Source organism: Daucus carota, chromosome 1 (assembly GCF_001625215.2).
Source record: "Daucus carota subsp. sativus chromosome 1, DH1 v3.0, whole genome shotgun sequence".
Classification (NCBI taxonomy): Eukaryota; Viridiplantae; Streptophyta; class Magnoliopsida; order Apiales; family Apiaceae; genus Daucus; species Daucus carota.
In genome coordinates, this window is record NC_030381.2 from 5,184,342 (window position 1) to 5,210,734 (window position 26,393).

General features: G+C 41.3%; 1 protein-coding gene and 1 long non-coding RNA gene across 2 annotated transcripts in view; both read left to right on the top strand.

Moving 5' to 3' along the window:
• The window catches only part of LOC108205393 (vesicle-associated membrane protein 722), a 48,065-nt gene that overhangs the window by 12,098 nt on the left and 9,574 nt on the right, over positions 1–26,393 (top strand). The window lies entirely within an intron of this gene.
• On the top strand, positions 16,183–17,471 carry LOC135150775 (uncharacterized). The gene is made up of 3 exons (XR_010289033.1): positions 16,183–16,359; positions 16,677–16,731; positions 17,053–17,471. It is a non-coding gene; the product is annotated as an uncharacterized LOC135150775 (long non-coding RNA).

Consider the following 26,393-nt stretch of genomic DNA (forward strand, 5'->3'; position numbering starts at 1 on the left):
TTTATGCATGGCATTTTGGAGCTATTCACCTTGTGGATGGCATTTTGGAGCTATTTACTTTTAAGCAAAGTTTACGAAGATAAGGAAGACTTTATGAAATCACATTCACATGTTTTGCCATGGAGGTTCGTCTTGAATATAACTTAAATTTGTTCCCTTGGAGCAAGTCCAAGAGTGTCTTAGTGGATGCCCTATATAAATAATAAAATATGATGTCCTAGTAGTTTAGGACATCACTTTTATAAATTCACTCCAACAAAAAGCCTTATCCACAAGCCCTATTATTAAAATATTAATATTTTGAATGAAAAAGTAGAGGGAAAAGTAGTAGGAGAGAGAGAATGATAATATTTTATTATTAAAAGTGAAATGAGGCTCAAGTAGGTGAGCCCTAAAAATAGGGCTGAATTAAGTTGTCCTAGTGATTTAAGGCATCACTAGGACACTGTTGGAGCAATGTTTTCAATCAAATGCCTCAAATTATGACTTAGGACATCATTTGAGGCAGCTGTTGGACTTGCTCTTGTGAGCGTGGAAAAAGAAAAGAAACTTACTAAAACATCAGCACATAGACTTGCGCTCACATTGCAGTTGCATGCAGCATTGGATATGTATGGTATGCGACTCAATATAAATGCTAAAGAGATAAACATGTAACGATGCCATCTGCTCAGGGAAAGATCTTGAGGATTATTTTTTGAAAAAATGCTAGATGCACAAAATTGGGTAAAAAAACATTCACATAATGAGTATGTGTCAACTTTTAATTGGAATGGTCTCCCTGTATATGCATTAATGGTACCAATTAAAACTTCCCACCTCAGTTGCCACCTCATTTTGTGCAAAATTCTGTACCCAATTTTGTGCATGTAGCACTACTCTTATTTTTTATCGGGATATATAAAATTTTTTGAAATGTATTTATACATTTTTAAGACAAATAGTGGTAAAAAGAGTCATGAAAGTATTATTTTAAATTATTATAAAAAAACAAATGGCCTACTAAAACTTAGAGGCGGTTTGGGTTAGCTTAAAAAAGTGACTTGTTGCTTAAATTAAAGAAGTGGAGTAGAAGTGAAAAATATATAAGTTAATAAAGTGTTTGGAAACGTGGCATTGTCAAGTGCTTCTGCTTATTTAGACAAACAGGTCAGAAGGGAGAAGTAACTCCAGCTTCTCAAATAACAAAACAGACATGTATTAAAAATATATGACAAGGATCAAAATCCATATTTCAAAATTTGTTGTAACTAAAATAAACAAATTATCTTTTTACACATGTATTTAATTAAGTGATGATAATTTATGTTTTTACTTTTAAAATATCTAAACCGAGGTATCAAAATAACCCTAGATTAGGGTAGAAACATATCCTGGGTGTTTTTCGAGCGGGAGGAACACGTGTAATTATGTAGGGTTTTTTCGCTATATATCCTGTAGGTTTAGGTTTCTTCCGAGCGCTATCATATAGGTTTACTGCAGGTTTCATCTACGATTATAGTTATCAATGTTATATGCAATATTTTTAGGAAAATTAATTAGTAAAAATATATATAAATATTTTAGTGAAAATTATGAACATCCTGATATTTTTGAAAAATTTCCATTTTGTATACCATAATATATTTAGAACTTGAAAAATTAATGTACAGATTGTAAAATGATTATTGTCAAATAGAGATTATTTAAAAAATATATTTCAAAAGATGGTCACAACATTATTATTAATTTTAATTTCATAATAAAACTTATATACGAGGGGTACATAAAATTTCTTTAGAATTGTAAATTCTGTAATACAATCTTCTTCCACCTAAATTATTTTTTTTAAGAGTAAATTTTCCCAAATATTCCAAAGGGATAATATTTAATTTTTGGTTAGAACGGTTTGATTTACTTTCTATCTCCAAAATTACAATAACAATTGGGATGAAATATTTTAATTAGTACAATAAAAAATCATTCCACTCAAAACTTATCATATATCGTTTTGTACAAAATTTTGTACCCAATTTTGTTCCTCAAACATTTTCGATCAGTTTCACTCACCACACAACCCACTCTCAAAGTCTATATAATGCACAGAAACACATTCATTCCCTCACCATCGACTGCTCTCTCTTCCTTTCTCTCCAACAACATATACTCACATCTTCCCAACACTATAACTACATCCATCCCATGGCATCTCAATCCAGGCAAAGCAGTGGGTATGTTTGTTTGGGCGAATTTGATCATTTATGAAAAAGCATGTTTTCTATATAGTTATGTGTATTTCTATTTTTCATCGAGTCTTATACCGGTGTAAACATGTTTTTTGCAGACAATCTGGGAACGATCAAGCTGCATCCGGGCTTAACAATCATGTGCAGATGGGTAGCGCAAATCCTTTTGCTACTACAGTGAACAACCCGTGGCTCGGGATCAATCATATGTTACTTGGTTCAAAAAACATGGTGATTCAGCCGCAAGTGAATGAAACAGTTCCTGCTCATAGTGCACCTGCTAACATGCAACTGCCTGATGGCGAAAGAAAGCGTTCCAGAGAATCATCAATAACAAACGAAGCTATCAATCTGCACAATCTTTATTTTCCGGTCCCTAATTTTGCCCCTCCACAAATCAGGGACGAAATGATCGCCCTTAGGGAGAGTGATCGTCTTCTTTGCCAACAAGTGAGTTCAATTTTTATGGATTACCAATATCCTGATTAATTGTTTCCCTGTTTTATTAGTATTATGAAATTCTTATTTATCTCTGCTTATGCTTGGCTTGGTTACGGTATTAACTGGAATATTAATGTTGATGCAGAGCAAGAAGATTAGAGTACAATTTGCAGAAAAACAGAACCAGGCGCTGCAACACCTGGTTAACAGTGTGAGAGGTCCTTTGGTGAATCTCTTGAAACAGAAAGATGTGGAACTTTCAAACTTCAAGAGATTGAACTGTGCACTCCATGAAGGTATAAACGATCTTTATAATGAGAACCAGAAATTGTCAGATTGTGCAGGTTCTTGGAAAATTAAGGCCATATCTCTGTACACCAACCTAGAAGTTGCCATGGGAGAGCTTAGGAGGCTGCAGGGGCTTGTGCCAGCAATTGGTGCTGTGGAGGCCCCCCACGAGGAGCAGGAAGCGAAGTCCTACAGTGGTAGCAACGTCTCTGCAGACAACACACGAGGGAACTCTCAGGCAGTGGAAAAGGCAGAAGATGGTGAAACCGCCGCTGAGAAGGTGCAGACAGGAGCTGCTGAGACCGGCGAAGGTAGTGGCGAAAAGATGATGTGCCTGATCTGTGGTGAACTGGAAACCAGTGTTTTGGCGTTGCCATGCCGTCATTTCTGCTTTTGTTTAGTTTGTGGAACTCGTGAATCCCTTCTTTACGGTCCCTGTCCTGTGTGTGAGACAACGATGATAGCAACAGCCCCTATAAGCTTCATATGAGAAAATTATGTCTGAATAAAGAAGAAATGTGTGGTGCTTCAGAGTCTTTTAAGACCATACCAGTGGTCTATCAGCTGTTTGTTAAGTTTAAGTTTTATGTATGTTATGAGCTTGTAATGTTGTCAAGCAACGTGTAATCTTACTGTTACTTTTAATAACAATAAAGTGTGATGTACTTGGTACAAATGTGCAATTTTACTGTTTCATGCATTCAACTAACAATAAATTATTATATCCTTACTCCCTCCGTCCCTCGGAATTGTATACATATGGATTGGGCACGGAGACTAAGAAAACTGTATAAAATAATGTAAAGTAGGAAGAAAGAGAAAGAAAAGTGGGTAAAATAGTGGGAACCATCAATATATATTGATAGATTTGGAAAAGTAGTTAGAAAGTAGTGGTGGGTGGGGTTTTTATATTATAAAACTTGACTATTTTAGGAAAGTTTTGAAATGTATATATAGAATTGAGTGGTACATCCAAAAAAAGAAAATGTTTAGAATTAAATGGGACGGAAGTATATTATAAGCATAAGGATAATTTGGCGGCATGATATTATCACTATTAAAAACTTATGATAATTTACATGTTTGATTATGATTTCTTTTATGTTACAAAATCACTTTTATCTAATATATTCTCTCTTTTTTAAATGAAAAAAATATAGTTACATTAAGGATTATAATTTTGAATATAAAAAAAATAACTATATATAATTAAAAAAAATGTGAATACATATATATATATATATATGTATTCACATTTTTATATATATATATATATATATATATATATATATATATATATATATATATATATATATATATATATATATATATATATATATAGAGTCCTACTCCAATAGAAGCCAAATTAGCCTAAAAACTAAAAACCAGGGACAATTTTTTATTACTATTTTTAACTACATAAATCACTAATTTGTACAACATATCACTAATTTATATTTAGCATATCTCGCGAATATAAATATATACACACACACACATATGCAACTTTATGAAACTTTATGACCATCATCTTCACCCAAATCGTAATAATGGACCTCTTACCACCAATAATCACATACACTTTTTATCATAACTTACAAAACTAACAACTACTTACAATCATCATACAACTTCTCTTGCGGCTTCCTACTGCCAAGAACTTTCCTACGGATGAAATTGATCATCTATAATCGATTATCAATAGTTTAGATAATTAAGTAGATTTTCTTAATTTTGATAATAAAAATCGTTGTTTACATACTGGGGCCGTTTGGGTGAGTTTAAAATAAGTGCTTCTTGCTTAAAATAAAAAAGTGGAGTAGAAGTTAGAAGCAAGTTAAGACTTATAAGTGATTAAAGTGTTTGAGAAATAAGCAGAAGCCATCAAACAAAAGCTAGCATTCCTAACTTTTTATAAGTGCTTCTTGACTTTTTACCCAAACGGTACAAATAAGTGCTTATAACTTATAAACCAGAACCCCGGCTTTTAAGCGAGAAACAAACACCCCCACTGTATAAAAACAGTGATTAGTGCCGACCGAACAGCGATTAATCGGCGATTAATCCCGATTAATCGCCGACTTTTAGAACACTGATCACGACATATTTATGTTAATAAAATGTAGTTGATAATTTATGTTAAAATGAATTAAAATAAAATTATGTTTTGATATTTAATATATAAGACCTCATATTCTATCACAAACTATCGTAGAATCATAGAAAATTTTTACATAACCAAGATAAAATAATACTTTTACACAATAAAAAAACATAATAACACTATATATTATAAAAGTTTTAAAGGATGATATTGAATTTGAAATCTACATTTTTTTCCCTTTTGTCATAAAATTTGAACTTTACTTTAACCAAATAGTTATATGAAAATAATACTAGCTTTCAAATTTTTAGTGTAAATTTTTTTTCGTCAAAATGTTATAAAAATTGATAATAATATTATTTGTGCCGCTTCTTGCCTTGAATTTTTGACAGTAAAAAAGATAAAATAGGTGTTTAAAATAGATGAATATTATTATTAACATTTGGTTAAAATTAATGTCAGTCATAATGATATACGAAATAGTATTTTGGTTGAAGGTACATTGTCATTTATTAATAATCAGTTAAGTTACGCGGGGTATTAAATAGCACAATAAAAAAATTGTAGGGATAATTTGGGATGATTTAGTTAGGGAGATTAACGCATATGCTTAAGGTCCATTATTGTTATTATTTAAATTGTAAATGATAAAAAATAAGATATGTGTCATTTTGTGCTCATTTTTGTATGTGTTTCTAATATCTTTCTCTATTAATTCATTCATCAACTCTATAAAAAAAATCCAATGGATACAGCATCTATCTCTAACATTTAGTACTACCAAACCAAAAATACTACCAAACCAAAAATCTGGTGGATGCAGGTTGTATCTTTAAGATTTCTTATCATTTAATATTATCTCGACTTGTTTCTCCCTTCACAATCTCTTGAATCTTTAAATTGCAACCATAATCATCATCCCCAGCAATATACACACATCTTTCCAGGTGTCTTTCTCCTCACAAAACCTTACCTATATCTCACTATATGGCATCCCACAACCAGCAACAACAACACTTGTCCGCGCAAGCCATCACAACAAGTGATAGGTACTCAAACTATACACTTTCACATCCACTTAAGTGTGAATATTCTAAATTTATTAATTTAATGAAATAGCATATCATTAATATGAATCATATATATATTGTTATGTGTATCTTTATCTTGCTTGTGTTTGATGCTAAAAATAATTCTGCAGACAAACCATGAACAATCAAGCAGTTGCTGCATTTGCAGAAAAGGTGAAGATCGGAATGGCCGAGACTGGAGAAGGGAGTGGTGAAAAGAAAAAGTGCTTGCTGTGTGATGAGTTTGAGCTGAGCGTTTTGGCGTGGCCATGCTGGCATCTATGCTTTTGCATGGTTTGTGGGACCCCTGAATCCCGTCTTCAAGGTGGTCCTTGCCCTGTGTGTGGCGTCATTAGGGGTGTAAAATGATCCGGGTGATCCCGGGTACCCCTCTGCTCAAGTACCGGATCATATTTTTTTTAGCTTGCCCAGATTTGGGTCCGGGATCGTTTTATTCGGGTATAAACCGATCCCGGGTATTTGAGATTCGGATCTGAACCGGATATGATCCAGTATCGTATTTTCTATTTTTTAACCGGGTAGTTTATGATCCATCTAATATGAGCCGGATATGATCCACTAACGTCAAATATCATTATTATTTCAGTTGTTCAAATAATTATCATTTAGTCTAAGTAAACATAATATTATAAATATAATAATTTTGAATTAAAACTTATAGTTATGTGTTGGTATATATCATTTATTAAATATATATATGAAGATAATAAGCATAATCACATTAAATAAATCATATTTTATGAAGATATAAACTTAAATAAGATATTACAATTTTATAAAATGATGATTATTTACTTACAAATATGAGGGTGTTAAAATGTAATATGTTATATGAGTTTGAATCGAATATGAACCGTGGATCATATTCGGTTATTCGGGTAGGATCATATTATGAAAAATTATATGAGACCGAATCTGAGCGGGTATAGGTGTGCTCGTATCCGGGATCATATATTATACGGGCTTAATTTTTCCGCCAGATTTGGATCGTTTTCAAAACGGATATGAGACATGTATCATATTTTCGAGCCGGATATGAGCCGAGACACCGGATAGTCCGTATCGATTTACAGCCCTAGGCGTCATCATAAAAGCAGCGGTCCCTGTCAGCATCATTTGAGATGTATCAGGCTTTGATTGTTTGTTTGGAGATTGTTTATTTCAAGAATACCTTGTCTGTGATGTACTTTGAGAAGATTATTTGTTTTCAATGTTTAGTGATTCAAGATATTAATTAGTATAAGTTTGTTTAAACCGGTAATCTTTTTTGTGAAGTTTTGGATGTTGTGATACATCTAAAGTACTGAAACTTTCTTTTTTATTATTATTGGTTTATTTCTATTTCTGTTAAAAAAAATTATTAACTAGTTACATGTAGTTGTTATTATATTATTATTTTTCTTTTGTTATGAATTCTGCAAATGATTTTTATTATTATAATAGTATTACAAACATAACATAATAAATAAGAGATAAATTTGAAATATAGATGATTTATCCTTTGAAATCTCAACAGAGGATAGGGCTGTAATTCGAGTCGGGCGGCTCGCGAGCTCGCCCAGCTCGAACTCGTTTAAGTGGGCTCGGCTCGGCTCGACTCGTTAAACGAGCCGAGTTCGGGTAAAGGTTTCGGCTCGTTTAATTAAACGAGCCGGCTCGACTCGACTCGTGAAATTAAACGAGCCGAGTTCGGGTAGAGGTTTGGGCTCGATTAAGTGTAAAATTATACGAGCTGGCTTGCTCGGCTCGTTAAAACCGGCTCGTTTAGCTAAACGAGCCGGCTCGACTCGACTCGTGAAATTAACCGAGTCGAGTTCGGCCAAAGATTTAGGCTCGATTAGTTAATCGAGCCGGCTCGGCTCGGCTCGATTAAAGTTGACTCGAATTAGGCTCGGCTCGAAACTCGCCCGGCTCGGCTCGAATTACAGCCCTAGCAGAGGATGAATCCATAAGATGTGTTACAAATATAATTAATTAGATAAGTAATCAAATATTTTTGAATTTTCAAGAAATCTATATTTTTCTTAAATTATAAGAGTTTTATATTATTTTTTGGAATATATAATTTAGATAAATATATTATGGACTTGTATGCCCGTAGATAATGTAACACAAAATTTTTAAATATTATTTTTGTACTTAAACTCTTAGACTAAGGGATATCCTTGTATTAGTTTGATGTAGTTTTTAGTTTATGTTAAAATAAATAAAACATATAATTTAGCATTACATTTAAATATTTAATTAATATATATATATAAGATTACATTTTCTATTGCAAATTATCATAAAATCATAAAAAAATTTTGGATAACCAACATAAAGTTAATAAATTTTAAATATAATTTTTTACCCTACACAAAAAACATAAAAAATACTATAATTTACAAAAGTTTTGTAGGATCATAATCGAAGACTTTATTTGATATTGAATTTGAACTTTAATTTAAGCAAACATTTGTGTGAATAATAGTCTGGGTGTTTAAAATAGAGGAATATTTTTATTAGTTATTGTTTAAAATTAATTTAATTCATAATGATATAAGTAAATCACATAGTAGCAATTTGGTTGAAAGGACTTTCTCTTTTATTAGTGTATAATGCTACTATACTAAATTGCATACAAAATTTATTACATATTGAATTGATTTAACCGGTGAATTTAATTTATATGCTCCCACATGTCATTTTATACCTATAACATGTTCATTTATTAATTTAGTAACTTCGGCGAACAGCAGATCTATTTTATTCAGTACCAAAGATCTGATGGATACAGTTTGTATCTCTAAGATTTAGTATATTGGCTTGTTTCTTCCTAAACAACCTCCGGTGCATCATCCCCAACAAGATAGACACATCTTCCCACAGTGCCAAGCTATTATCTATAATTTCTCCCTCACTAAACCTTCTCTAGCTACATCTCACCCCATGGAATCCCACAAGCAACAACAACACTTCTCCACGCAAGCCATCACAACATATAATAGGTACTCAAACTATATGGATATGCTAAATTTATTAATTTATCAAGTAGCATCTTTGATATGAATAGTTGCTAAGTGTATCTTTTATCTTCCTTATGTTTGATCGATACAGGCTAAAATATGATTTTGCAGACAAACTGTGAACTATCAATCAGCCACAAACCAACCCAGTGATTTCTGCCAACAGTGGACCGACTAACATACAGCTTCCTAATGGCCAAAGAACACATTCCAGAGATTTAATGGAAAACCAAAGCAACAATCAGAATCTTTTTTTCCGGTCCCTGATTATGCCCCTCAAGATGTGAAGAATGACATGATCGCCATCATGGACGTGGCGCATGTGCTTTGCCAAGGGGTAGAAGTTGTTATTTTTGTATATTACTCTTTGATGATAACTTAATAATTATATCCTTGTGTTATTAGAACGGTATATATATATTCCCTGGCATTAATATTAAATTCTTTACCTAAAAGTTGAGATTGATTTCAAAACATATATTGTTTATTATTTTCGTTTGGTTATGGTTTCAACTGGCATAATATTGATGCAGAGCAAGAGGCTGAGAATACAGTTTGAGGAGAAACACAAGCAAGCAGTCCAAGCATCTGGTAGACAGTGTCTGGACCTTGAGAAAACTGAACATGGCACTTGAGAAAAATGTAAAGAATCTTTTGGATTGAGAATATGCAATATCTTGTGAAACCAAGGCCGCCTCTATCAGTCAGAAATTGGAAGCTGCGCTGGCTGAGATAAGCAGGCTGCAGGGGCTTTTGCCACCAAATGGTACTTGGGCACCCCCGCTGAAGAGCAATATATATGTTTCTTATCTTGCAGTTAGTCTTATTTTCTCTGAAAAGAACACAAACACACAAGGGAAAGCACCCGTTGTAGCAGTGCAAGTGCTAGGTGAGGCAGAAAAAGTGAAGTCCGGAGTCGCTGAGACGAGGGAGGGCAGTGTGAAGAAGAAAAAGTACATGTGCTCTAGTGAGTTAGAAATGAGCGATTTTGGCGTGGCTACGTTGGCAACTGCTTTTGCGTAGTTTGTGAGACCCCTGAATCCCGTCTTCAAGGTCTTCCTTGCCCTGTGTGTGGTGTCACCGTGAAAGCTGCATTCCTGTCAACCTCGTTGAGAAGTATCATTCCAAGATTATTTGTTTGGAGATTATATTTTTTAAGAATAGCCTTATTTGAGATTCACCTCGGAAAGATTTTTTTTTTAGTATTAATGCTTCTCTATTGTTAACGGAGGAATCTGGTGATAACAAGATTCGGGGAGGGTTGCTGGAACTTGTGGTGGACGATGACGGCGGACGACGGAGTATGGGTGGTGATTTTGGGTTCGGCTGAGATCGTTCAGGGAATCAGGGTTTTCTCACAAGAGCGAAGGAGTATCCGTTCTTGCAAGGGTTGTGACTTATCCCCAAACGATGTGCCTACGTACCCTATTTATAGGGATCAAGCCAGACGTAGTTCTTGGGGAACAAGTAACCTAATCAGAATAGGTTTCTCATTCCCTGGTTCCAGCTATGGGCCACCGCCTCAGATCAGACGGATATGGGCTTCTGAAGCCCAGCCTCCTCCGAGGAGCATGGAACTAGGTGGGCTGACCAGCACTAGCCCACGTGGACCTCCTCAGACTCAGCTGTTTGGGCCAGCCCTCCGTCCTCTCTAAGGGCGAGGCTGATGGTGGGCCTGGGCCCTGGATAAAACAATAATAACTAGGCCTGAGAGCCAGGCGTATTCGGCTCTTTTCAGTATTGGGCGAGGAAGGTAAGCATTGGGCGAGGTCCATCAACAATGGGCGAGGACTCTCTTGAAGACTTGAACCGCTAGTCAATGGGCCGTGTAGCCTGATACATGCCTAGGGCGAGGGTCCATACTGGGCGAGGACACTAACTGGGCGAGGACTGTCCCGTTGACCTGGGTCCATATATTACTTGGTCCTCACTTCCGGGGCTACATAGATGGCGAGGCCCACATAATAGGCGAGGACAATCTCGGAGATTGGTTCCTTCCGTGAATTGAGGCGAGGTTTACGCAATCATCTGCCGAGTTGATATTGAGCCATAACAACTACCCCCCAAGCCCTTGAAGCACTGGTGCGAAAGGGTTTTGAAGAAGCAATAGGCGAGGAATATGATTCGTTCTCGCCTCCTCCAGCTCGATATATATAAAAATCTTCGTATCGACTTATAGATTTCTAGGAAAATCTCCAAAAAATCGGATCGGTCTTCCATAAGTCGCCATTCTGGTTTAAGAGTCGTGCCTCGAAGCACGAGAAATCTGTCCAATCGGGGCACGCCACGTGGCTCTGACAGTTGTAGATTTCCCGCCTCTTCTCACCTCTATATAAAGGCGGCTTCTTTTCTTCCATTTCTTCATCTCACTCCCACGAAGTGCTGCTGGATTTCTCTCTCGAAAGACCCGTATTAGGCGACGCTCTTATTAAAGCCTCGCACCTTATTCTTCTTTCTGAAATCACAGGTACGTACATCGGTCTCTTATAGTTCAATTTCCTTCGTATTTTCTTGCTTTGCATTTAATTACAACCTAGGCATCTTAGATTCCCGAGTACTGATTAGGAGTACTAACATAAGCACCAAAATGATTGAGGGCGAGGACCTCGTTAAATCAAGACCAACATACCTGCTCAGGGCGAGGACCTTGAATAAGAGTCGTCGCCCTTTGTTTCTTTATTCCTCATCTTGACTTCTTCCTTATCATCTTTTACCAATTACCACCATTGATTCTGTTCTCGCCATCTCTCTTTCAGATGACGAACTCCCAAAGATCTCCCCCTAAGGCCGATGCACCGTTTGATTCATGGTCATCCCTCAAGGTTGACTCAAAAGCAGGCGAGGACCTGGACCCAGCGTGGTTGAGGGCTCACCAAGGCGAGGAAGGTCCGTCTCGTCGTCCTGACCAACAACAAGTAGTCAGCATTTCTTCGAGCGACGCAGAAAGCGTTCACAAACCCCATAAACCCGATGATTCTTTGGAGGAGCTCTTCGAGGGTTTAGACCACCCTGAGTCTTCTCGCCCAGTGCTAGGAGTTGGGAAGGGCAAGCAACTGCGGATTTGCCGAAATATCTACCACGACCTTCCTGAGGGCGAGGAAGACGAAGGTGAAGATGACGATGAAGGTGGAGATGAGAACCAGGGCGAAGAAGAACAAGGATCTGACAACCGGGGATCATCATCTGAGGGCGAGGACGATGAGGCCACAATATCTGCCTCGCCCATTCGTTATGCAATGGAATATCCTTCTCCCCCTAACAATCCTTACATTCCTCAGACCTTCAACCATGATCTTGACTTCGACTTTGAAGAAGGTATCCCAGAGAAGGAGAGGAACAAGCATCGCCATATCAACAACACTGTTACCTGTGCAGGCCTTTCCTCTCAAATCTCCTCGGACGAGATTATGTGGATGATCGAATACTATAATCTCCAGGGTAAATGGTATAGGCCTCGCCGTTTTATGAGGATGCATCGCTTTAATTTTGACGGTCTTCCATGTCCTCGCATGGTGCTTACTAACAAGTTAGTCGAACTTGGGTTCGGATGGCCAATGCACCCTTGGTTAGAAAAATTGGTGAAACACTATGACGTCGCCCCCATCCAGATTGGTCCCAACAGTTGGAGGCTCGCCATTGGGATTTATATGATGTATCGCGGCCTTGGATACCCAGAGCCTTCTATGCTCGAGATGGACCACTTCCTTTCTCTGAGGAAGACGGGCGAGGACTATGGCTTTTTCTATCTTACCCTCCACCCTTGTCACCACAAGAAGGGTTTTTCAGTCGGGAATCCCAGCAACATGAAGTTCTGGAAGCCAGACTATTTTTACCTTTATGACGTTCCTCGCCATAGGGTCTCCTTTAATCTCAATCCTTGTAAGCATCTTCTTTCTCGCTCTCTTACACTTTTCTCGCCTATTACATCCTCTCACAGATATCATTTTTCCAGACAAGCCCCTGCAGACCGACCTAGAGGGCGAGCTTCTGACCCGTGCCCAGGCCGTTGATAACCTCAGCGTCGCCCAAAAGGATCTTGACAAGATTGTCACGCCTGAATCGCTTCGCAAATACGGTTTTTACAACAAAGGCTTCGGCCAAGTCCCTTTCATAAAATTCGATAAGAGGAATAAGTCGAAAAAAGCTTTAGAATGCCTTAGAAGGTCCTTAGAGTCGCTGACGGGTAAAGGTAAAGGCATCGCCCCTTTTATTCAATCGTCGCCATTTACCTGTTTATTTTTACTACGTTATCTTCTTTAGCATGTTCCTCGCCAACTACATATTTGTCGCCTAATATTGCACTTGGTTTCTTTTCAGGAAAAATGGCTGAACTTCCTTTTGGTAGCAACCCTTTTGCTCAAAGCGGGCGAGTTCCTGTTCCCCAGCCTCGCACCACTATCTCTGTTAACGCCACTACCACTCCTCGCCAAAAGCAAACCCCTCCTCTGGAGAAAGACCAAAGGGCGAGGAACAGAGGCAAGCGGGGAAATGAAGAGGAAGTTGCTGCTTCGAAGAAGAAGCCAAAAACGGGCGAGGACTCTGCTCCTAGCTCCGTATCTGTGGCCTTTGGGGTCTTGGCAGAAGACCACTTTGACGCCGAGGACGTCAAGGTTTGGTCGTCCAAAAAAGCCGAGGAAGCTGAGCATGGCTTTAAGTTGGGCTTGGGCGAGGCCTTCTTTCAGGGGTTGAACGTCCTCTCTGCTAAGAATTCCCACATTAGCGAGTTGACGAGAGCAAATGCTGACCTGAAGAGGGAAGCTACCTCCTCCTCTGACAGGCTGAAAGACCTTCAGCAAAAGTACAAGGACGATATGAAGACGAGGGATTCCCAATTCAAGCAATGCCAGAAGGCGCTCAACGATCTTACCGAGTCCTCGACTGCTGCTGCCAACCTCGCCAATTCTACTATCACCGGTCTTCAAGCAGAGCTTGAGAAGGAGAGGGCCTCAAAGTCCAAGGAATTGAGCAACGCTTACAGTCTTGGCTTCCTTGGTTACCTCGTCAACTTCCTCGCCGCCGATCCTAATTACGACTGGTCTAAGTTCTTTGCTCCTTCAACCCCGGCCTATATGGCGGGTTTCAAGGAGTCCAACGCTGCAGACATAGAAAAGGCGAGGAAGGAACTTGAGGCAAAGATTCTGTCCGAGAAGGAGGCCCTTTCTAAGAAAGGAGGCGAGGTCCAGCCGGCTGAGGGCGGGGAAAAAGCTGATGGCGAGGCAACTACTACTGACCAGCAGAAAGAATAAACTTTTTATTTATTTTGATCTGTCCCAAGTACATTTGGAGTGCGAGCCCTCCGTAATTGGCTTCGCAGTTGTATTTTGGATAATTATTCAGCCTTGCTCTTGTAATACTTTTGTACATTTAATTTATCATGCTTTATCTTCCTCGCCATGTCCACTCTTATGTCTGTTTGCATATATTTATCTGCACAGGACGATAATCTTGCATTGAGCGAGGTCACTCCTCGCCTTTAATGGTCATACCGCATCTAGAGTAGGCATAATTGGCGAGGAACGTTGTATCTTCCCGTTTCAATAAATTAAGGGGGCGAGGACTATCCTTCCCCTTAACTGTTTCTCCCTTTATTTCAACTGACCACTGACCTTCTAAATAAGTACACAGGGCGACTAAAATAGCATCGGGCGAGGACTCTTTTGGGGTGAAGACCTCGGCCCCTCATATTTAACTCGCCTCGTATGTTTAAAACAAAGGTCTCCCGGATAGACGCACGGGGCGCGAACTCATATTTGGGCGAGGTCTTTAGATCTCTCTCCCCTATCCAGTCTTCTTTTCATATGCGTGCACCTCCTTATAAGAGGGCGAGGATTCCCCCCTCCCTTGACCACTCATCTTAGTTTCAGACAGCTGCACAGGGGGAGGATCCAACCTCGAGCGAGGACTTTTAGTCCCCTACAGGCATTCTTTGTCGTGTTCTCGGTAACTTTAATCGCAATCCTGCCCTACGACGGGTGTCATGGATTGCTTGTCCAGAAGTCTTGATCCTCGCCATTTAGGAAAAGGCGAGGACCCTCTTTGTCTTCGTTCGTAATTTACTACTTTATGTCCCTGTGCTTCGTCTCCTTGTTATTGAGGGCGAGGACGCTGACCGGGCGAGGACCTTTCGTGTGTCCCTTGCGTTCCATTCCTGACTTTTGATCTTCCCCGGATTGTCCAAAGGTCGTTGTTTGGTGAAGAGTCGCGACTTTTCATCAAAAACAAGGTTGGAATTCAGAGAGACGCCTGTTTTCTATAAATAGAGTTTTTCTCCCCAACTCAGTTTCAACATTCATAACCTTCCTGTAATTCTTTTAACTATGTCGGCTGAAGATCTATTTGCTGAGTTTGACAAGGCGGTGGAGTCTGATCCTCCACCACTCATGCCAGATGCGAATGCTGTTCCTCCACCTCCTCCTCGCCCAACTGTTGCCGAGCTTCAAGTATTGGTGTCCGAGCTTCAGGCGAGGATAACGATACTCGAGAGGCGGAATGATCGCCTTGAGGACAAGATAGACGAGCTGAGGGAGGTCGTTCGAGACCTTAAGGTGGAGAATTCCTTTACTTCCGTTCTCGACTCATGTCTTTATTAATGAAAACGTCGTCTTTACACATTCTCGATTGATGATCATTCCTCGCCTTTCACTACACCATAAACTGCCTACTGCAACACGCAAATGTGATGTTGCCACCTAAAATGTAGCCTTAGGTGACCAAAATCGATAAAAAATGATGTAAGGCAACATCAAAGTCGGATGTTGCCATTTATGTTGCCTTAGATGCAAAAAAAACTCTCAATGCCAACATCTATATCGGTGTTGCCTTAGAGACCCGAAAAACTGTTAAAAAAACGGGGTTAAAAGCCCGCTCAATGAAAATATGTTGAAAATTTTAATTCGCGCCCCACTTGAAAACATAACTCACCCGGCTCACTTACACATTAAACAAAAATATTAAACACTCTCACTCTCACAAATCTCTCTTACACACTCTCACAAATCTCTGTAAAACTCGCTTACACCCACTCTCACACACACTCACCACTCATAAGTCTCACAAATCTCTGCAAAATCTCGCACACGCTCATCTCTCTCTTTCACCACTCATCTCTCTCTCTCTCAATCTCCCTCAATCTCTCTCTCGGCGCATCTCTCTCTTTCACCACACATCTCTCTCAATCTCTCTCTCTCGGGTCATCTCTCTCGGTATGAACCCTAATCTTTGCCCCAAATCTATGGTAAATTAGTCAATATTTGGGGGTTTCTAATATTTGGGGGTTTACAAACCCTAATTTGTCTGGGTTTTTATTTTGTTAAATTGGGGATTTACAAACCCTAATTTAGAGATCTATAAACTTGATTTTAGTTTGCATTTTGGTCTAATTTTGTTTTTGGTAGGGTTCATTTGCTGGAAGTATATGTTTTAATTTTTGGGGTTTTTAGTCCCCTGCTAGTGCTCTGTTTTTTGTGTCCTTTTAATGTTTATTTTTAGTCAGAATATGTCGGTTATTGCTTGTATGCAGCTTGGAGAGCAAAAAGATAACGATTTTCTCAAGAAAAGAGCTATTCTTTTTATGGGTATTTCGATTTTTTCAATGCTTAAGTTCAGAGGTTATGTTGTGCTCCTGGTGAGTTGTGGTTTCTTGATTTTTTAATGTTTTGATTATTTATGTCCTTTTGTTTTATTTATAATACTTTGTGTGAACTTAGCTCAAACTTGTATCAAGGTTGTAGTAAACCACATTAATAGATTTAGCTAATTTATTGGTTGCTAATTTTCCTAAGTTTTGTTGGTGGCTAATCATGAGTACCAGTTTTATGTACTGATTGTGGTATTGTAAAGTTATGTTTATGCCTTCTTTTATGTACTGATTGTGGTATTGGTGCTTTATATGCAAGGCACTTGTCAGGGACCAGGCGGCTAATTGTTTGACATCTCTTATTGTAGGATGATGTTAAAAACCTTCTTGGATCAGTACTTGGCAAGTTTGACGAAAAAGATCTGAGATCAGCTTGCATATAAGATGGAAGAAAAAAAGAATCCAGAACTCAAGTTTGATATTGAAGACCTAAGTGTCGAACCAACTTATGATGCATGCATGCCTATTCAAGTAGAGCCAACACTACTAACACGGAGACTACTTTATTTGTGATGCACTTAGATAATCTAACCATATTTTGCAAAGTTTAACTTGTAATGTAATTACTTCTTAAGAATTTTATGACTTTGAACTACTATTTCACTTGGATGGTTAAATTATGGTTGTTGCAAAATTTGGATGTTTGGTGTATGGTTGAATCAGAATTTGTGATTGGTTGGCTTGATTTGTTTTGGGATGTTTCATTTTAGATAAGAACATGTCAAAATTTCCATCAATAAAGGTGTTGCCATATTTAATAAAAATGTTGCTAAAACCTGATCAATGTTAGAAAATAGATGTTACCATAGAGTGAGTAAGATGTTGCTATTGGATTAATGGCAACATCAACCTTTTGTTGCTGAAAAATGAACCGTGTTGCCATAGATCTTATGGCAACACCCTCTTTGGTGTTGCTATAATAAACAAAATGTAGCCATATGGACCTAACACAACATTTTTTGGGTGTTGCTGTAGCTTGTTAAAATATGTTGGCTTACGCTCTAAGGCTACAAGCCGATATCCAACACCCACTATTTTGACAAAAATGTTGCCTTAAACCTTATAGCAACATTTTAAAGCATTTTTAACATTTTTTTTGGATGTTGCCGTAGGCCATATATGGCGTAGTGTTTATGCTTAACTAATCGTCGCCTATAACTATCTTCGACCGAGAACGTATATTAGAACATGATAATTAACCTCGACAATAACCTCTGGGACAGTAGGGAATTCATCTACTTAAATCCCAGGCATCCAAGAAGGTAGGTCGTCGCCCTCTACCTTACTTGGGCAAAACTAACAACCTCTGGGACAGTAGGGAATTCATCTACTTAAATCCCAGGCATCCAAGAAGGTAGGTCGTCGCCCTCTACCTTACTTGGGCACAACTAACAACCTCTGGGACAGTAGGGAATTCATCTACTTAAATCCCAGGCATCCAAGATGGTAGGTCGTCGCCCTCTACCTTACTTGGGCAAAACTAACAACCTCTGGGACAGTAGGGAATTCATCTACTTAAATCCCAGGCATCCAAGAAGGTAGGTCGTCGCCCTCTACCTTACTTGGGCACAACTAACAACCTCTGGGACAGTAGGGAATTCATCTACTTAAATCCCAGGCATCCAAGAAGGTAGGTCGTCGCCCTCTACCTTACTTGGGCACGACTAACAACCTCTGGGACAGTAGGGAATTCATCTACTTAAATCCCAGGCATCCAAGAAGGTAGGTCGTCGCCCTCTACCTTACTTGGGCACAACTAACAACCTCTGGGACAGTAGGGAATTCATCTACTTAAATCCCAGGCATCCAAGAAGGTAGGTCGTCGCCCTCTACCTTACTTGGGCACAACTAACAACCTCTGGGACAGTAGGGAATTCATCTACTTAAATCCCAGGCATCCAAGAAGGTAGGTCGTCGCCCTCTACCTTACTTGGGCAAGACAGAAAAAATAAAAAACACTTTCAAATAAAACTCCAACCCCGGAGGGTTCTCCAAAGCTGCACCCCTGGGGGTCTTCCTGATGGTTTACCGGAAGTACGGGCCATCAGGGCATAGGAATTCCTTCGAACCGTCTCGTGGAGACGGTTCTCCGTTCATCCCGAGGGTGTCATACATATGTCTCGATTACACATGCAGACAGGTTCCAAAGCAGCAGGGAGATCGTCCCTGGTCTTTATGTTCCAAGCAATACAAAGATACACAAATATGAAAAAATTCAAAATTTATTGATAGCAGTACGCTTACATGATACTTTTGCCGAAGGGCACGTACAACCCCTACCCCCCGAGGCTTGGGAGTAATTTTATTGGTTCCAAGGCTCATGCTTGAATACTCTAAACAGGAACTAAAAAAAAGGAAACATAAACAGCTACTTCCCCTCTTGCGTGTCGATCCTTCATCATGCCTCGTTAAAACCTTCCTAGGTAAAACCCGTGGGAAAAACCCTAGTAAGGAAAAAGAGTACATGAGTCGGATGACGAGGGGTCTTCTGGTCTACTGATAATATTTTTTGAGGTGCTCGGCATTCCATGCTCGGGGGATGTCTCTCCCTTCTAGGTCTGCCAAGTAATATGTTCCAGAAAACAGCACCACTCTCACCTTGTACGGTCCTTCCCAATTTGCTCCGAAGACTCCATGGCTTGCCACCTTGGTGTTTGGCATGACTCTTCGCAGAACTAGATCGCCTACCTGGAATGGCCTAGCCTTGACTTTGGTGTTATAATGCCTCGCCACTCTTTGCTGGTATGATGCAATCCTTAGCTGGGCTCCTGATCTGGTTTCTTCGAGCATATCCAGGTGTAGACGATGGTTGACCTCGTTCACTTCTGGGTTGAAATTATCTCTTCTGAATGATCCGGCTCCCAGCTCCACAGGTATCATAGCTTCACATCCGTAGGTAAGGTTGAAAGGTGACTCCTCGGTTGTTGTTCTAGGAGTCGTGTTATAGGACCAAAGCACGTTGGGTAGCTCTTCGGGCCAATTGCCTTTCTTGTCTTCAAGCTTCGCCTTCAGAGTATGCTTTATGATCTTGTTAACTGTTTCCGTCTGGCCATTCGACTGTGGGTGGCTGACAGCCGAGAAACCTTTCTTGATTCCTAGGTTGTCACATAACTCCCTCATCTCTTTGCAGTCGAACTGTTTTCCGTTGTCGGAGATCAATTTATACGGAATGCCGAAGCGGCACACTATAGCTCTATATACAAATTCGACCAACTTCTTCGCCGTGATAGTTGCTAATGGCTCTGCTTCTGTCCACTTCGTGAAATAATCAACTGCTACCACTGCATACTTGACACCTCCTTTGCCTTTTGGTAGCTCGCCAATCAGGTCTATTCCCCACATAGCAAAAAGCCATGGACTCATCAACGATGTAAGCGGAGCTGCAGGACTGTTGACGTAGTTGGCGAACCTTTGACACTTATAGCAAGCCTTGGCAAATTTTAGTGCATCCTCTTTTAGCGTAGGCCAGTAGTACCCTTGCCGAAGTATCTTTTGGGCCAACGAGCTACCCCCCGAGTGGTTACCGCATATTCCCTCATGTACCTCTCTCAGGATGTAGTTACATTCATCGCCTCCGATGCACTTCAGTAGAGGCTGGTTGAAGCCTCGCTTGTAGAGTGACCCCTCATAATCGACGTACCTGGCCGCCTTATAGCGTAGTTTTCTTGCCTCCATCTTGTCTTCTGGAAGGGTACCATTCTTGATGTAAGACCAGATTGGGGTCATCCATGTGTCGACAGCCTCTTCGGCTTCGATCTGGTGTATCTCAGCTTCGGGCACGCTAGGGTGATCAAGTAACTCAAGAGGGATCATTCCCAAAACTCCATGATCTTTCTGAGATGCGGCCTTGGCCAGGGAGTCAGCTTCGGCGTTATTTTCTCTTGGGATTTGTTCGAGTCTAACCGTCTTGAAATTTTCAATCAGCCTTCGGACTAGGTTCATGTAAAGCTCTGTTCTGTATGCCTTTACCTGGTACCCCCCATTGACCTGGTAGACTACCAACATCGAGTCACTGTGGATTGTGATTCTTTGCACGCCGAGCTCTTTTGCCAATCTTAACCCAGCAATCAAGGCTTCATATTCAGCATCGTTATTGGTGGCAGGGAAGCCAAGATGTATGGCGCTCTTAAACTTCCTTCCTTCGGGGCTCGTAAGTAGGATGCCCGCACCGGCACCATCCTGATTAACTGCCCCATCAACATTCATCACCCACCATGGGTAGGAAGCCTCCTCTTCTTCTCCGGTCTTAACTTCTGCTTCGGTATTAGGTATCTCCTCTACCAGCACGGGGTCGTTCGGGAACTCTAATATGAAGTCGGCCAACGCCTGGCCTTTGATGGAACTTCTAGGCTTATAGTCGATATCGAATTGTCCCAGCTCAACTGCCCATTTCAACATCCTTCCTGAAGCTTCAGGTTTGTACAGAACTTGGCGCAACGGGTAGGAGGTTCGTACCTCGATTTTATGAGCCTGGAAGTATGGTCTAAGTTTTCTTGCTGCCAGGAGTAAAGCGAACACCAGCCTTTCCATATTCGTGTATCTAGTCTCAGCATCGAGCAACCTTTTGCTCACATAATACACAGGCAGCTGCAAGTTCCCCTCTTCTCTAACAAGAACAGCACTAATAGCATAATCAGAGACAGCCAAATAAAGGATAAGTGTCTCACCTTTGAGAGGTTTGGCAAGCATGGGAGGTGTGGCAAGATGGTTCTTCAAACTCTGGAAAGCTGCTTCACATTCGGCCGTCCACCTGAAATCTTTCCCAACTCCTTTGATGACCTTGAAGAATTCTTGGCATCTATCTGTTGACTTGGAGACGAACCTGTTGAGGGCGGCTATCCTTCCTGTAAGACTTTGGACCTCCTTCACAGTGCTGGGCGATCTCATGTCGAGCAAGGCTTATATCTTTGCTGGGTTAGCCTCTATCCCTCTGTGATTTACCATAAATCCCAAAAACTTTCCCGACTCCACGCCAAAGACGCACTTCTGTGGGTTGAGTTTCATGTTAAACTTCCTGAGTATTGAAAACATCTCGGAAAGGTGTTTGATGTGGTCTGGGGCCTTCTTAGACTTCACAAGCATATCATCAACGTAGACCTCCATCGTCTTCCCTATCAAGTCTTTAAACATCATATTCACCAGTCTTTGATAAGTAGCACCAGCGTTCAAAAGTCCAAAAGGCATTCCAACGTAGCAGTAGAGACCACGGTCCGTGATGAAAGAGGTGTGTTCCTGGTCTGGCTCATACATTGGGATCTGATTGTAGCCGGAGTAGGCATCCATAAAGCTTAACAGGGCGTGGCCAGCAGTAGCGTCAACTAGTTGATCAATCCTCGGAAGGGGAAAGCTGTCTTTTGGACATGCCTTATTCAGATCTGTGAAATCGATACATACCCTCCATTTTCCATTGGCCTTCTTCACCAGTACTGGGTTCGCGAGCCATTCTGGATAATAAGCTTCTTTAACCAAACCAACCTTCTGAAGTCTATCGACCTCCGCTTTTAGTGCTTCTGCTCGTTCACCGCTGATGGGTCTGCGTTTTTGTCTGATACCTTTCTTCCTCGGATCAATGTTCAAGCGGTGACACATAATGTTCGGATCAATTCCTGTCATATCAGCATGGCTCCAGGCGAATACATCAAGATTGCTTTTCAAAAAATCCACCATCTTCTTTCTCATCAGATTGTCAAGACGAGTACCAATGAATAAGACTTTCGTTGCATCATTCTCATCAACCAGGATCCCAACTGTGTCCTCGGCTGGTCCTACCTTCTGCAGTGTTTCTGGTAGTCTGGGGTCGAGATCGACATCTCTCAGATCGTCATCATCATCCTTCGGATGAACAGTGTCAGCAGACTTTGAACTTTCTCCTTCAAACGGGGGGAGCCTCGGGTAACCTGGTGGGTGTAATGCTGGATCGTCAATAACCATCTTTCCCTTTCTCGCCCGCATCAGCTTCTGCTCTTCTGTTTCATCTTCGACTATCCCTTCGACGAATGTGTCAGATGGCACAGGTGGAGGTCCTTCGATTTGCAATATGGTCTGGTTGGGGAATGCGGTTGTCGTCTCTTTCCATTCTAACCTCTTCTGCTTTTCTTCTTCCCATCCAATTTGCTGTGGGTTCTCTTCTTCGGGGAACTGTACCGTATAAATCATGTTGGTGGAGGCTTTGGTGAACCTGAGTGGTCTAAAGGATCTTTTTGTCTCCTCCGCATTCTCTTCTTTGAAGTCGAGCATCTCTTCGTCAGGATCAATATCAGCTTTGAACTTCGAGGCTGTCTTTATGGTACGGTTATAACAATCCCTAGAGTCATATTGACAACCTTTGATGCAACCTACCCCCCTGGGAGTTGGGAACTTCATAGACAGATGATATATGGAGGTTACAACTCTCATGTCCTTCAAAATGGGTCTCCCGATTAGAGCATTATAGTAGGCTGGGGCTTCTACGATCATAAACTCAGCCACTTGGGTAGCGGAGACCGGGTCCTCTCCGAGCGTTACCGGTAGCCTTATAGTCCCTTTAACTCTAATTGCATCCCCCGTGAAACCGTATAGGTAGGTTGTCTTTCGAGTCATATCCTTGTCTAGTAAACCCATCTTCTGGAAAGTGGAGTAGTACAATAGGTTTACAGAGCTGCCATTGTCCACAAACACCCTGTGCACGTTCCTCGATCCAAACCTTACGTTTACGACCAGAGCATCAGCGTGGGGGTGATGGACCCATCGAGCATCTTCCTCTGAGAATATGATCTGAGTATCCTCTCCCTTAAACAACTTAGGTGGTCTCTCCGAAAGACGAAAGATATTAGTGAGAGGGGGTTGTTTAGCTTCTCTGGCATACCTATCCATGGCACTCCTGCTGTCACCTCCCACATGTGGACCTCCAAAAATCGTATGAATGCTACCTTCTCTGGCTGTTCTCGGGGGTTCGGTAGATGCAGGTGCTTCAGACTCGGCTTCGGGTATTAAAGTGATGATGGGAGTATCCTTATGCTTTCTCACCTCTCTGACAACCCAATCCGTCAGCTTACCATTCCTGATCAACTGTTCAATCTCTTCCTTTAGTTGGCGACACTCGTGGGTATCATGACCATGTGATTCGTGGTAGGCACAAAACTTCTTCTTATCTTTGATTTGAGTAGAGGTCAGTGGATTTGGTTTTTTAAAGATCCCTGATTTCTTGTTCACCTCGAATATATGTTCAATAGATGCAACCAAGGGAGTGTAATGATCGATATCTGACCTTTTTCTTATAGGGCTAGGTTGGCGTGGCGGGCTGTTCCGTTCTTCCGAGACAGGTCTGATATCAAGGGCGTTGACCGTATTCTTTTTCTCCTTCCTGGGACTTGGTGTCCTATCCCTCTTCCTTTGCCTAGATGTCCTTGATGAACTGACGTCATGTCTAGTAATACTTGCGAGAGCCTCTTCCTCCCTCTTATATGGTTCTGCCAAGAGATACAGGGCTGCAAGTGTAGGTGGCTCTTTTCTCTGAAGCGCCTTCCAAAAGTCCGTGCCTACTCTTACTCCTGCTATCAAGAAATTCTTAACGGTCTCGTCGGTTGCTCCTCTCACCTGTGGGACTTCAGCGTTGAACCTCCGGAAATAGGCTTGAAGAGTCTCTCCTTCCTTCTGTCTGATATTGGCTAAAGTGGTAACAGGTGGGGCATAGTGGATTGATGATTGAAACTGAGTGAGGAACATCCTACGCATCTGCTCCCATGACCCAATGCTACCTGGTCCGATCTTCTGAAACCATTGGTGGGCGTTTCCCCTCAAAGTTGAAGCTAAAAGTCCACACTTGGTCAGATCAGATACCTGGTGTAACTCCATCTCCGTTGTAAAGCGCCCAATGTACTCTGCCGGATCCGTTGTTCCATTATACCTTAGATCTCTTGTGCCTCGGAAGGTTGCCGGTAGGGGGGATTGTCGTACCGCGGTGGAGAAGGGGGAGGCTGCTTCCTCTGGAACCGTGTGACCTTGCACGCCAAATTGTACCAACAATCCTTTCAGAGCGTTGACAGATACACCATCTAGTCCGGCAATCATTACCGGGTTACCTTGTGGAGGAGGAGGAAGGTTTCCTTGTGGAGGAGGAAGGTTTCCTTGTGGAGGAGGAGGAAGGTTTCCTTGTGGAGGAGGAGGAAGGTTTCCTTGCGGAGGAGGAAGGTTTCCTTGTGGAGGAGGAAGGTTTCCTTGTGGAGGGGGAGGAAGGTTTCCTTGTGGAGTCGGGCCTCGGCTATTGGTAGGCGTCGAGCGTCTGTAAGACTGAGATGTTGAGCTACGGTACATCGGAGGCGTCGGGCAACGATGGTGCCGAGGCGAGGGTCGTAGGTAATCCTGTCGGTAGTCTTGAGACGAGTCTTGACGATAGCCTGAATGATAATAGCGAGGAAAGCCTTGACGGTAGTCTCGATCTCTGGGAGGTGAGAGGGGGCGATTCTGCCTGTAAGAGTGATTCTTTTCTGGGGTCTCCCTCTGATAATAAGGCTTCCTTCTTCCTTCGTGAACCACTAATTGTTTCTCCTTGTTGGTTCCTTCGCCCTCAGGGGAACGTTTTTCCTGAATGGTGGTTCCAAGGACTTTTTTATTGCCTTCGATCGGTGGGGGACGACCTTTGAATTCACTTTTGACGGTTGCGAGTCGATGTTGCTGCCTGATACTGCGGATATCCCGGGCAAGTTCTTCTTCGTGCTTTCTACTGGCCTCCCGTCGTTGCTCTTCAGTTAAGGATTTGTTGATGTATTGGGAGATCACGATTTTTGCTTGTCTTTGGTCTTCAAGGGGACGTTGCGCCCCGGGGGTATCGTAGTGCAAGCTCCGGGGTGTTATAGTGCGAAACCTATCATCAGCCTTCTTGTTTGATTCTGGTGGTTCTGTTATGGGTTCTTTCCCCTGGCGGTGTGTCCTATGGGGGGACCTCGCCTTGCTCCTATCTCCTCCAGTGTGGTGACGACGATTCTGCTCGTGTGGTTTCCCGGTGTTTTTCGACAGCGACCGTACCACGCCTTCCATGGAGTCCAGGCGGGTGGAGACAGCTTTCATGGTATTGGTGAAGGCGGCGAAGGTGTCGAAGATCTGGGTGTTGGACATCATGATGGGTGCTTGAATTGTCGTCAAGGGAGTATTGAGTAGGGATTGTTGATTATCGGACGGTGGCGGTGGTGGCGCATCAGTAATCTCGATGACAGTTGGGTCTACCGGAGCCTTCTGGTTCTGATCCGTAGCGTCGTTCTTCATATCCTGAGACATCCTTCCTCCAATAGATGTCAAAAGCCCCTCCTTCTAGCGCCAATTGTTAACGGAGGAATCTGGTGATAACAAGATTCGGGGAGGGTTGCTGGAACTTGTGGTGGACGATGACGGCGGACGACGGAGTATGGGTGGTGATTTTGGGTTTGGCTGAGATCGTTCAGGGAATCAGGGTTTTCTCACAAGAGCGAAGGAGTATCCGTTCTTGCAAGGGTTGTGACTTATCCCCAAACGATGTGCCTACGTACCCTATTTATAGGGATCAAGCCAGACGTAGTTCTTGGGGAACAAGTAACCTAATCAGAATAGGTTTCTCATTCCCTGGTTCCAGCTATGGGCCACCGCCTC